Source organism: Excalfactoria chinensis, chromosome 15, assembly GCF_039878825.1.
Source record: "Excalfactoria chinensis isolate bCotChi1 chromosome 15, bCotChi1.hap2, whole genome shotgun sequence".
Classification (NCBI taxonomy): Eukaryota; Metazoa; Chordata; class Aves; order Galliformes; family Phasianidae; genus Excalfactoria; species Excalfactoria chinensis.
In genome coordinates, this window is record NC_092839.1 from 11,145,003 (window position 1) to 11,158,653 (window position 13,651).

Sequence of the window (13,651 nt, forward strand, 5' to 3'; positions counted from 1 at the left end):
GTTCCTAAGGAATGAAACTCCCCAACCAATGAAACCAGGCTGAGAAAAATACACATTCTGAAGAAATGGAGGAAAGAAAGAGATTTTAAGAATCCACCTGACTGTCATTATTATACAGACAACCACAGGCAACCACTGGTAGTGGTAGTGCTCAGCGGGCAGCAGCACTGGGCTGGGAGCAGAGCACTGGGCTTTCTGAGCCACCCTTCCATCAGCGCTTAGAGATTCACAGTCTTGTTCTTGCTGAGTTTGTAGCACACCTCAAGTCAAACTAAGAGGAAACAAAGGGCCGAGTCATCTCTCCCCCAGTCACTTCCTGTAACTTGTGACATTTGAAAAGCAGCTCCAAATTAAATCTGAGTTGTTGCCTTAGCACTGGTTCTTATGACCCACAAATGACGGGAGCTCAGCTCTGGATCCAAACCTGCATCACCCCCTGGGCAGCCTCTTTGGAGCAGGACAAGGATAAATGCCCCAGGCTTTCAAACACAAGCACGTTAAACGTTCAGCAGAGACCCAGAGGCAGATCCCAAGGCGAGTTATTCTCTTATTCTCAAATCACTGCAGGCTCAAACAGGAGCAAAAGGCAACAATACAATTAATTAATCCTTTTCATGTAACACACGAATCCACAAGAGCTTCCTCTCCACAAGGGCTAAGAGAGGCAAAACAGCAGGGACCCATGCTTGAGAGAGAAAAAGCAAGATCAGGCCCTCTGCCTGCTGATAGAGACCCAGAGGTCGTTTTCTCTCTCAGCTGTTGTTCTCCCTTGGTGCTTGCACTGCAGAGCCGTGTCTTATTTTGGACTTATTCTGTGCAAATTCATAACCCTTTAATAAACACAAACAACATTTTAGAGTCCCAAATACCTGACCAGTAGTTGGATGTACTTAAAATGCAGGCAGGAACTCAGAAGGAAACGTAACTGTTTAATGTGGTTCAATTTAGTTCAGTAAGACTTAAGAAAAACAAACTAGGACTTTTCTTGCAATGCTGCATTCATCAAAATCCTTTGCATGGGGAAAAATGCATCATTTTGATGTTCACATTCAGCACAGATAAAAAGGTGCACAAATATTTGGAATCAGAACTTCTCCACGCTGAACACAAACCAATAAAAAGATTATGATTACATATATACATAAACGCACACCAAACACACACTCAGTGGCCACATTTATCCCCTTTGCTAAACTACTTCCTTAACGGGTGAAAGGTCAGGCTAATCACATAGAAATTAACTACAGCTGGAGAAAAAGTGTAGAAAGAAAATGCTTAAAATAAGCGCGTCGCTTTTTTGAACCACATTATGGCTTCTTTTAAAGAGACCCAGTTGGCGTGCAGTTAACGAAAGGGAGAATTAGAGAGGAAGCATTCGCTCAATTAATCCAAATGCACATAAGCATACATCACAGGAAAAGCAAATATTCTGAGTTATACAATAAGCAATCATGTATAGATAGCCGTGTTACCCCTCATGCGCTGAAAAGAAAGCAATGAGCTTTGTGTGCAAATAAATGAGAGTTTTGAAGCCAAACAATTTCCAGCACAACCCACTTGAACAACACTACTGTCATCGTTTTGTTTTACCACTGCAAATGGCAATGCAAGTTTTTGCCTGTTTGGAAATGTAATGTCGAAGCAACTTCTTGTTTTAATTTAAGAAAGCAGAAGCTGCCAACCATTTTTGCACTGCAGCCAAGAAGAATTTATCTTACACGTTTATTAAGTCATCATCTAGTTAATTACAATCATTTTGCAAATAGCGTAATAGCATGAAGACAGCCATCCAGCACTGTTTAGCTAAAGCTGATATGAGACTCCAACGGGCCAGGACTCAAAGCAGTACAAAGTCACTTCTACTCCAATGTATTGGTGGAAATACCCTCATTTGCACTGACTAAAGAAGCAGCCCACCTGCTGAGCCACTTCCCAAGCATTTCCAGTCACACTGAGGATGCTTTTACCTGCAGATGCCCAGCATGGCTGCAGAGATCTGCAGCACTGTTTGCTGGTGGGTTACAGAGGGAGAGGTCAGTGGCTGTGAGCAATTCTAGGTGCCTTTTCTGCAACCAGGACAGTCTCTGTGAAACTCTCACCTGTCCTCCAAACTGGAGTTATCACTACAGAGGCTGCTCTTGGCAGAGTCTTTCTTGTCCATGGTTATTTGGGTAGAGGAGGGAGGGAAAATAAATCACAGGGTAAATAAGGCACGAAGAACTGAAATTCATTCACAGAGCAAAGAGTACAAAAAGAACAGCTTAACGCCTTTATTGTGCTGGGGTGAAACCCTCTGCTCAAAGCTTTTAATCTTAGCACAGTATGGAAGTTAGTGTGCGGTTTTCTGTTGGTTTGGGTTGTTGTTTTGCTAAGCAGACTGATAAGAAAAAGCCAAGATGTTTTTCCTTGGAAGATGATGTCTGTTTTATTGGCTAGAAAAGAAAGTATTTCTCATATTTCACATGACCCGCTGCAATCACACAAATTAAGGAGATCAAGAGTTGTTCCCTCTCTGCTCTAACAGGGGAGAAGAGGTTAAGTTCTGTCCTTAAATGTAACTGTACAGAAGGTCCAAACCTTCAGCGAAGCAGAAACACTGGCAGTGCAGAATTTGGCACCTCATCAATTTTCTGAAAGCTACTTTGCATATAAAAAGTTACAGTGGATTAACAAAATGATGTGGTTTTAAAATAGATAATTAAAGCAATCCAGCTTTATGTGAAAATACTCTTGAAATAAACTTGAACTAGTTTACAGCAGCTGAGCTGCCCTGGTTAATTTACAATGCAGCCATAAATTGTGGCAGCAGCAATCCCGAACCTACTTCTTGTATCAGCACAGCAGCTTACATGAGCTTAGTTTAAATGGAGTCTGAAACCACAGCAGTATCTCTGCCGGCAAACTCCAGCACCCTCCTCTCTTCATCTCCTTAGTTCTTCTAGCCCTGATGCAAAGTTATAAGTATCATCTGCTAAATACAGGCACATCGTGACAAAGACAAGCTGGGACACATGGACACCATCTGAAATTGAATTTTTTTTCCCTTTTCTGCTCTGACATTCAAATATAAGTCCTGTTGCTGCAGAATCTGCTCCTGTATGGTCTGAACAAGAAAGAAACGACAGTGCTGGCTTGCTCTGCTTCCCTCACACGAAACTCATTGAATAAATTAAAGAGTTTTGCATCTGTGCAAGGATCGGTCACAAATACAACGTGTGGCAGATACCATGAAGTGGCAATGCCTCACTGCAGAGCATTGCTGCCCTCTGTCCAGGCAGAGGATGCACCTCTGGAAGGGATAACACTGCATCCCCCGAACTGCATGGGCACAGCGCTGCGTGTCAGCAAAGCACTGCAGCAGGTGCTTAACTTTAATTACCTGCTTACAATCTGCGGGCCTGAGAGGTTTACGAGCCCTCTATAATGGCTTCTGTTGTAAATCCTGATCTTTGACTTTTCCAAAATAAGAGAAACTGGAAGGGCAGAGATGCTCCTCTGCTCTCAGATCAGAATCAGCAGCTCGCTGTGGATGACGAGCAGCTGCTGTAAGACAAGGAAAAGGCTAAGGGCTGCATTTCAGCTGCTACTTGCTATACGTGGAGCAGCTGTTGGCTGCTCTGTACCACCATCGCAGGCTGCGCTGTGAGCCCCTGTGCTGGGCTGGGGTGGTGGGCAGTGCCTCTGAGATGAACACATGGCAAGAAGACAGGAAAGAGAGCAACATTCACAGACCTGACGTGTTATTTCAAATCTCTTTCCCTCTTTTCACTCAAGGCAGCATACAGATGCCCAAGCCGCTGTTTACACCAGTGTTAGAATGCTGCCTATTGTAAACTGGAAATGAGGTTGCGAAGACGTTTCAACAGCTAGTAAAACTACTCACAGTTCATCTGAAATTACATTTTCAGGATTCAGAACAAGTTACCTCATCATCATAAATGACCCCATTGTCCAAAACAAAATAAGGACATGTCTTAGAAAGAGACAAAGATGACATTATTTTCCTCAGACTCTATTAATAGAGATTCCCCCAGACAGAAGAATCATTTGAGATCATTTGAGTGGAGATATATTTGGAGGCAAATAATGAATTGGTCCTTCTGGTTATTCACAAGACTGTGCTGCTGGGAATGTAACAGTTATTTAGGTTCCTTTCTTTGGACTGCACACTCTCGAGTGATCTCACATCTGTTTGCTTTCATTACACAAACCTTATTTGTTCGTTTTGTATTTCTGAAATGTGCCACATCACCAGAGAAGTGTCCAGGTATCTCTGGTATGGGCAAGATCCCTCATGAAATGAAGGAACAAATGTGATCCTCCAACACCACCAGCACTGTGTCAGTCAGTGTTCAGCCAGGTCCAACCTAACCAAAGCTTTCTTCTGGGCCCCATCTGGGAGCAGCCTTCTCAGAAGGGAATTTCTGCAGACAGAATCTTGTGAACAGATCCAGCACCTCATGTTGGCAGCCCTGGGACAGAAAACAAACTGGTTTAAAGCTCAACTTGAGCAAGGTTGGAGCGCACCGCTGTTGCTGCAGGCAGAGCTAGCTGGGTGCAGAGGGCAGGGCAGGCAAAGAAAGGCTGCAGGCAGAACAAGGCATTTTGCAGCAGTAAGGACATAATCACCTCTAGATTTGTCCTGTTTATCACACAGGGACTAAGAAATGTTTCTCCTCTGCCCAGTATTATCTGAAACTTCCTGAAGCAAGACCATGGAAGAAGGATTTCAGAAAGTGAGGGATTTGAGCTACATGTGCTCTCTGTGCTGCTACTCAAAGGATGCCCTCCTGGCAACTGATGGAGAAGTAATACAGGCACAAAAGGGAGTCAAAGCTTCCTTTGGTCCTCAAGGTTATTAACAGTTATTAAGTTGGGTGGCTTTTAAGTGCTCAAGGACAGGCTGGGTAAGTGGAAGCAATGTAGTCTCACAGTTTAAAGCTGCACGTGGCCATCATGTTTTTTTTTGCAGAAGGTGAATGAACCTGCTCGGGGTGCTGTGATGCCATGTGATGAGCATTTGGAGCAGTTCAGCTTGTTTACAGCTCGTGGGGATATTCCCAAGCTGCCCAGCTGTGCTGGGATGAAACCTGCTCCCTTTGGAGCAACTCTCAGCAGCCAGCAATCATCAGAGCTCAGCAGCACAGCCCGGGGGTTCCTGGGCTCCCACTGCAAATGCAGTTTGACCTGACCTGTAGAGAAATTCCTGCACTGCCTGAGATGTCACCAGGGCCACTGTGTCCTGACATCCAGCCCTCATTGCAGTGTGGTTGTGGCAAACTGCTGCTTGCAACCCAGCCCAGCCCAGCTCACTCAGTACAGGCTCTTGTTTCTCTCCAAACAGAGAAGAAGAAAGTTGCCAAAGCTTCTGGGAGGACCAGTCAAGACCCATCTCATTAGCTCGAAGCTAGTGGGTACTGTAAAGTACCTGTGCTAAATGGGCTTCACCTTTGCTATCTTACTCTTTTACACAGCGTTTTTGTGATGATGTTCCCATTATCTCTGCTCTATCTTCCCCTCCCATAGCTATAGGCCATCAGCCTTGTTTAAAAAAAAAAGTTAATTAGAATTGAAAAGGTAGAATAATAAAGGAGAAAATTGTCTTTTGGCAGAGCCACTTAATTTATTTATATTGGCATTTCAAGATCATTGTAATATAAGATGCACCTTCAACCTGCATAATGTATCCTGCCTTCCCCCAGAGTAGCTCCGTGATGCAGCTTGTTCATTTAGACCCCTAACTGTGCTCCTTCAGCCTACCCTGGTCAGAGGGACTCGCAGGATTTTAGCTTTCTAGCATCAAATCAATAACAAAATTCACAAGAGCTCAAGAACAACTTTGTGGAACAAACTGCTCTCAAACAGGAGAGCAGCCTTTGACTTTCAGATGGCCATAATCATGGAGGTAAGAACTGGTAGAAATATTGTGACAGATTAGCAGATGATCCAAGGCGCTGATCTAAAACATGATCCAATCCCACTGCCTGATGTGCTCAGCAGTGTTGCAATTTAAAGTATCTGTATACACACACACTGGCTTTCAATTTGCTCATGAGCTACTTGATAAACCACAGTACTGAAAATAAGACAAATAACATGGTTTGCAAATACTTCCATCTGCCTATTAAGGCTCGATTAGCATTCCCGCAGATGTAGTAAAAAAATCCAGTTTTAAAAGCAAACAGGTCAAACAAATTACATATGGAATCTGGCACTGCTAAAACAAGACAAGCACATGCCCAGATTAATAAGCAATTACTTGTACAGCGGCAATGTCTGCACTTCTGGCCACTAGATATTTTGTTAGTAATTTAAATTACATCTGTAACACATGGAGGGGTTAACATTCAGAATGATGGGGGTATCCCAGTGCCTGGTTATCAAATGTTACTCAAGCCACATCTTCTCAGGCAAATTCAATTGCATGAATTAGACGCTATGAACTGCAGATGTATTTTTACAACTTAAATCTCAGTAAAGAAAGCAAAGTGAGAAACACGGGTTCAAACTTCCATCATCAAGGAGAACACACTGAGGCTAGATTTTTCCTGATGGTGGCACACCCCAGTAATCCTGTGTGCTGCCCCAGATCCTCACTGCCCCTGTGTGCTACAAGGGGATGTTCTGTGTTTAAATCACAGCTGGAGGTTCCTAGAAGTGAGGCACTATGTCATACTTCTTTGCATATTAAACCTCTGTGCCTTCCCGCTGCCCTGCAATAAGTTTGTATTCCGCGCTGCCTTATCCTCACCAAACGAGGTTCATAACAGTGATCCTGAAATGCCAACTATCCAAATCTGACACTTTGGCAGAGATCTGTCATCTTGGGATGCCCCCAGTCCTGCAGCCTCCCCACAAGGTACTGTGACAGCAGCAGCAGAGCTCTCACCACTCAGCTTTGAGTCACTCAGCTGCGTCAGCTTTGGGAAGGAAAAAGCAAGAAGAAAAGGACGGGTGGGCAAAGCCTTCTAGCACAGACGATTCTCCATTTTCTCTACCCCACGTCAAGGTCTGGCAAAATAAAAACCTCCAGCATTCAACCCACAGGTGCAGTCAGTCCCTAAGAGCACTCGGTCTGAGAGGGGCCACAGAGAAGCTCCGTGCTGGCAACACTTGCAGAACAGAATGGGTGTTTAAAAGTAGCGCTTCAGAAGTAAATAAAACTCTTGACAATAATGAAAGTAATAATTAACTTTTTTTTTTTCGTGCCGGTTTTGCTCTGTTCGTTACTCGATAATGCGATGCACTATAAATGGTTTGAAAGAAGATTCCTTGTCAGTCTGCGGTGCCTGGGGGTAACGCGAGCTGCTCAGCCCTCACAAGTAATTAAAGATAATCAGTGAAAAATGTGAGGGTCTGTTGTGCTCTGCATTCCAAACCCCACCTACAACAGGAACAGCTCACTAAATTATTATTTAAATTTAACCCTTTTCCAGAGCGGTTGGCAGGGGACAGGACTCACAGTTATTCCATTTTGTCTCGAGAAACAGATTGAGGAGAAGAAGTACGGACAGAAATGTGCTTGAAACTCCAAACTGGCTTTCGTGGTTTACAGCCTCTGACAGATTTCTATCAGTAATGTTTACCTTCAAGTGCAGTAAATGACAGTCAACCCACTGCACCGCCTGATGAGGGATTAGTTCACCACAGAATATTTACAGGAACAAGTAACAGCTCTAACAAATAAAGGAATAATAATGTTAATAATAGTATCCATACTGGGGAAGGTTTCCCAGGTATTTAATGGGCAGCAGCTCCCACTGAAACCTTATTTATCATAAGGAACAGCAAGAGTTACAGGCTGGTGAACACCTCTGAGAAATCGAGTCACTTATTCAGGTGCAGACTCAGCAAGGGAACTGCTGAGTGTGGAGCAATCTGGGAAATCTACTTTGCGAGTGTCTTTCATTTCTGGTGCTCTTTGAACTCACTGGCACAAGTCCTGCTTGCCGTGCCCAGGGCACTGAGAGCTGCCAGCTCCAGCCACACCAAGGGCTGCCTCACACCAACTCCTGCTGCCTTGCGTGGTGCTGCCCACAAGCAGCAGCTGTACACATGGGGCAGTAGAAGCAGGGGAGGTTTGGGAAGGGCTCAGCGTGCTGCATGCCCACTTATGGGTGCTCTGATTCACAGAGCAACAGAAAGCAAAGCTGGATCGAGACAGCTCAAGTGACAGTAGGAAGGGTCTTGTAAACGTGCACTCACCAGCACGTTACACTGAGCGTCCCACTCCTTCGTATTTAGCAGGAGCCAGAAAATCCTATTTGACCCTCTTGGGGGTCTGTCTGCCAAGGAAAAAAACACAGGTTGACTGCAGGGTTGTCAACAGGGACCAGAGAGTCTCTGTTCTGTGAAACAAGTGAAATCAGGGAGATTCGGCCGCTTGAGTACTCTGAACTTTCAACTGGGGCAGCGTGAAATGCTGAGCCTGCTTCGCTTCCCTGTGCACTAAGCTCATCTCAGCTGGCTTCGTTTGCATCTGGAAAATGTGCTTGTGAAACCAAACAATTTAAGACACTTGGCAAAGAAAAGCACATAGCTGCTGTCTGTTGGTTCAGTGACCAAGCCCTGGGCAGATTTGGATGTTTTCTGCCAGGTTTATCTGATTTTAGCCATGTTTGTTGTCCATAGCAGTCAGAAGCAAAGGGAAGGGACCAAAGAATCATGGCAAGTAACTAATAACACAATGAAAGACAGATCATCGGGGGTTTCAAGCCTTTTTCAAGCTGTGGACTTCCAACAATTTTCTAAATTGTTAGAAAGGCATAACAGATTGACCCTAGTAAAAAGAATTTACACTTGGACAATAGGTTTTGCTTTTATTAGGTGCTTTTTTGTGGATTCCTTTGAAGTAGCCAAGAAAACCACATCACTACATCCATGAATCCACAGGCAACAGAAGATCGTCAACTTCCAATCTATTTTGTCTAGTAATTTTACGTGTTTGTTTCTCCCACACCCCGCCAATGTGAAGTTTAACGCTCAAATATTACCAGTTAAATACAAAACAAAACAAAACTGTTGATGCATTATTTCACAATAAGGAATATAAAACCATGAATAATGGGTTCCAAATGATGTAAACATGTGTTTAGTACTGCTTAGAGCGCTGATGCTGACCTAGATTTGACCTTCCCAAGTATCCACAATCTATTCCTTCTTTAAAAATAAAATAAAATAAAATGTTCCCTAAAGGAAAGATTGTGTTGTCTTCACAAAAGATGAGCGCGGATTCCGTGTGACCACAAACAACAAAACACCGTACAGGTCATAATTAAAATGACCTTATAAAATATCCCATGGAAAAATATTTTCCAGCAGACTGGATTCCATCAAACTTCGTGTAGACCACACACTTTAATCCTGGTCCTACTGAACTCACAGAGAGTTTTTCCATTGACTTCTACATGTCCATGGTTTGGCCCTAATTAGCCACGCACCGAGCGTATCATAAAAACAAACATCAGAAATAAAAGTCATTCTAGAATTCCCTAAAAAGCGTGCCCACGGGGAATACTGAGGGAAAAAAATGCACAAAACATTTTGGAGCAAGTTGGTGAAGAATATTATACCACTTGAAAAAAAAAAAAAAAAAGTCTGAGAAGTTTAATTTAAGCCATATGGATGCACAAAGCATGTAATTAATAAGGAAATAATGCTGATTGTTAATACGGGCATCTGAAATCAGCCACAACGAAATCTCGTTATGTCAGGATTGCATTAGCCTGGATCCAAAGGAGGAATATAGTATTACACAATCAATATAATGTTATTAACGGGACATTCCTAACAATCTTTGTATAGAGACCAAATCGCATCTTTTCAGCCTGAAGAAGTAGTGCGTCTGCACAAACGCAATTATTTTAATTCAGACTTTTAACGCTCCATATAAAGACCACAATGGGCTGTTTGTTATGTCTGGATCGGGGTTCGATCCAGCACAGCATGAGCTGCTCCCCGTGCAGAGCTGGTGCATGCAGACACACGGAGCTCCGACGAAGAAGTCCGGAATAGAAGGGCAGACAGCCGGCGCCCGCCGGGGCTGGCAGCTCACACGGGGCCATTACACGGCCCGGCCTCGGCAGTCCCGCAAATGGACGCCGCATCTGTCCAAGCCGGCGTCAGCACCGAGCGCAACTCAAGTCCTGCCAAGTGGAGTGTGACCTTCAATCTGCCACTCTCGTGGTGAAAGGCAGGGAAGCAAATTACTTGGCCTCCTCTTTCTGTTCGCGGTGAATGCGAACGGGTCGGCAAGGACCTGCCGCCGGCCTCGCGGGCTCCCATCCCCAGCGGCACCCCACAGTTTACACAACCCAGGCTGAATGCCATAAAAGAGGGGCTCCATTCACCGGGGGCCCGCATGCAAAAGAGACGCCCATTAGATCATAGTAATTATTCCATTTACATCACACAGTGCCACAGTGGGACGTGTAGGACTCATCAAACACTTCTCCTCGCCCGGCCGGCCGCTAATGAGGCCTACTGGCGGCATTGTGCCTCCCATTTACTCATGGCCGGGCCTGCCTGCCAACAACAGCTCAGCCCTGCAGACAGGCTGCCCCTTTCAGAGCCATTTATTCCGTGCCCAACCTCTGACCCCAAGGGTTATGACATCAGCAGCCCTGATTTGTGATCATTTTTATTGGCGGACATTCAACTCTTGTTTCCTGTGTTTAACTCTGCCTCCCTTTTTTTAGCTAAACTTATTGGTTCTAATAGGCATCTGCCAAAAGACTATAAAGTAAGCCAGAGCTTTCACAAAGAGGCTTCTGATCTTGCTATAAAAAGCCCCTCAGCTACTATTTATGCCAATAATAACGAGTAATTCATTATCTAGGTGCACAAAATCTGTTAACCACTAAAATGTTGAACAATTTGGAGCAGATGTCCAACAATTTTATGAGTTTTCATTAAAATGTTCTATTTATTTTCATCGATACACCTGGGTTTTTAAACTTACAGAGATGTTACATGGGCGCACAGCAGCATTTTGCACGTTGTGTGTTGGTTTTTTTTGGAGGGGGATTAGGAGGGATGATTTGGGCTAATCAGATGCTGATTTGTGGCAAATTTTTTCCCCATTAAGGTGTTGATGCAAAATCAAAGAGGAATTAGAGCCGAGATTTAAAAAGCCGGAGCTTTCTTGGGACAAAGTAGCGATATTTGAGGAGTCAATGGAGGTCAGAGAAGGGGAATTTTCGTTTTGAAGCAGAGTCATTAATTTTAAAACTGGTATTCTAAATGGAAATTAAATGTCCTCAGAGAACAGGTTCTTAAAGCACATGTTTTTCATAACGCAGTTTGTTTAGGCGCTGTGATTTCCATAGAGCAGCTATATGTAATAACAGACGGCATTTACTTTATCAAGAATGCAAATAACCAAAAAACTGATGTTACAAATCACTGTGCACATAATCACAGATTTGCATGACTTGTGTTTTCAAACATTTGTTAAAAAGAAAAAAAAAAACAAAAAGATGACACTTAAGAAGCTGATAATGAATAAAACACAAACCACTTTCTCTCTCCTCTTTCATTTGAGTAATGGAAAGCTTTGGGTCTGAACTTAAAAGCTAACTAATTTCTAAAAAGGACGGTTTTACCTCAATTATAATCATAAGCAAATGAACAGAAAGAGGATCCTGTTCAACTAATTTCCAGCTGTTACAGTCACGGACGATGATTGCAGGAAGTGGTTGAGCAATAGGAGGATTCTTATTGTAACCGTGCTACATGCAGCCTGCACAGCTCACCCTGCTAAAAGCGGCCCTTTCAGGGCTCGTGTGGATATTTAATGGACCCGATCTGGAGCTGCCACCAGCCGCGGTATCTTCAATGGAATCTGAGGATTCACATTTGTTTTCCAGATAAGATTCTCATACACTTTCTCTTTCTAGTCAAGTAAATCATTTTACTCATTACTTGCTAATCTTAATTCCATCATCTTCACCAGCATTAGCTTTATTTACATAGCTTACTTTTTGACAAAAGCTGAGCCACTACACTTTGCATAGCAATTCTTTATGATCACACTTGTTTCCCTAAATTGTATGCAGTTCACACAGTTTTGTACACAACACTGGGGAATGCCTGAGCACTCCTAAATGACCACGCATAGATATTCATGCAAGCAACAACCTGTTTTACATGCCAGCAGTTTCCCTCTTTAAAAAGCAGGACTGCCACCATCTCCTCCAACACCCCTTCTCTCCTCCTCCCCCCCAGAAAAAGAGAGAAAATGAAAACAAAGAGCACACACTGGACTGGGTGCAGGAGAGCTTGTGCAGCTCCAGCTCTGAGTGCTGATTTGTACAGCTAAGTGAATCTGGATCTATTTAGATCCCATAGGAAGATTCAAAGAAGTTAAAAGCTCCATATTGCAAATCAGCTGGGTGCAACTCAGTGCAGAATAGGTCCCCCTGTATATATAACCCTGCTACAGTTGTGATCAGTGGAGCCTCTGGCAGCAATGGGAAATTCTACTGGGGAAAACCAGTCCCTTGTCTTACCCTGTTAGCTACAGTGAGCACTTCTGCTTAGCGTTTCTCCCTGCACCGAAATGCTGTGATCAACTGCAGTGTCCCCGTTTCCTCCCTTACTTTCTCTGCCCTTCTGGGAAGCGATTAGGCTCTGCTTTCTCTCTGACCATCCACTGAGAACCTGAAGACACCAATTCTGTCCTCTTCCCTGCCTTTATTCTTCTCTGCTTGGGGCTGCACAGCCGCAGTAGGCAGAGGGGCTCCCTGGATGCTGTGAGCCCAACCACCCTGAGGCCAGCAGGTCACACTGCTCTGAGGTTTACATCTTCCTTGCCCTGGGGAGCTCTACATGGGACACAGAACTCGAGATATCCATACCACAGATGGATAGAGGAGAAAAATCACTTTCCTCAACCTGGAATACGCATCAGGCCAAATTCCCAGCTTTCCAGTATTACTGTCCAATTACATGGACATCAGGTAATGTGTTAGTCATACTTGAGCAGCTGTCCTGAGAACAAGGACTAGAAGTATAGTTGACCTTGCAGAACCTGATATTGTAGCATACTTTGGGAAAGTATCCAGGCTGCCTTTGAGATCCCTCCATGGGATCATGAGTTGTGAGCTGCAGAAAAGCTCCTTAGAGTCTAGCTTAGTTTACACTTAAGGAGACTCAAAGATCTCTTCAGCTGCAAACAGAACAGTAGGGAGAAGAAATCACCAAGGCACAAGCATAAGATCACCCCTCACCCAGGTTCAAGCTAAATGTGTACTCTGAAGCCTAAAACTGAACATTGCACATGACCGCAGCCTGCACATAGGTTTTGCACTGCTCCACTGAAGGATGTTAATGTTCATCACCACTCGAGCACTCAGACTAGAGAAAGCTTAATTAAAAACATCTGACAGGCCATGATTATGTTCATACATAATCGCCAGGATGCCTATACCTGTTATGCCAGATCTTCATACTGTAAATAATTAGTTACAGGAAACCTCAAGAGGTTTCTTTAGAACACATAATTCACCATATTTTTATAGCATTTGCAATTTTAATATCAGAAACTGAAGTCTATTTTAAATAGGAAATACTAATAACAGACCTGCTTGGTTTTGCATTTGTCCCTACATTAAGAGCAGGATTTATTTCCAAACACAACAGCACATTTTCC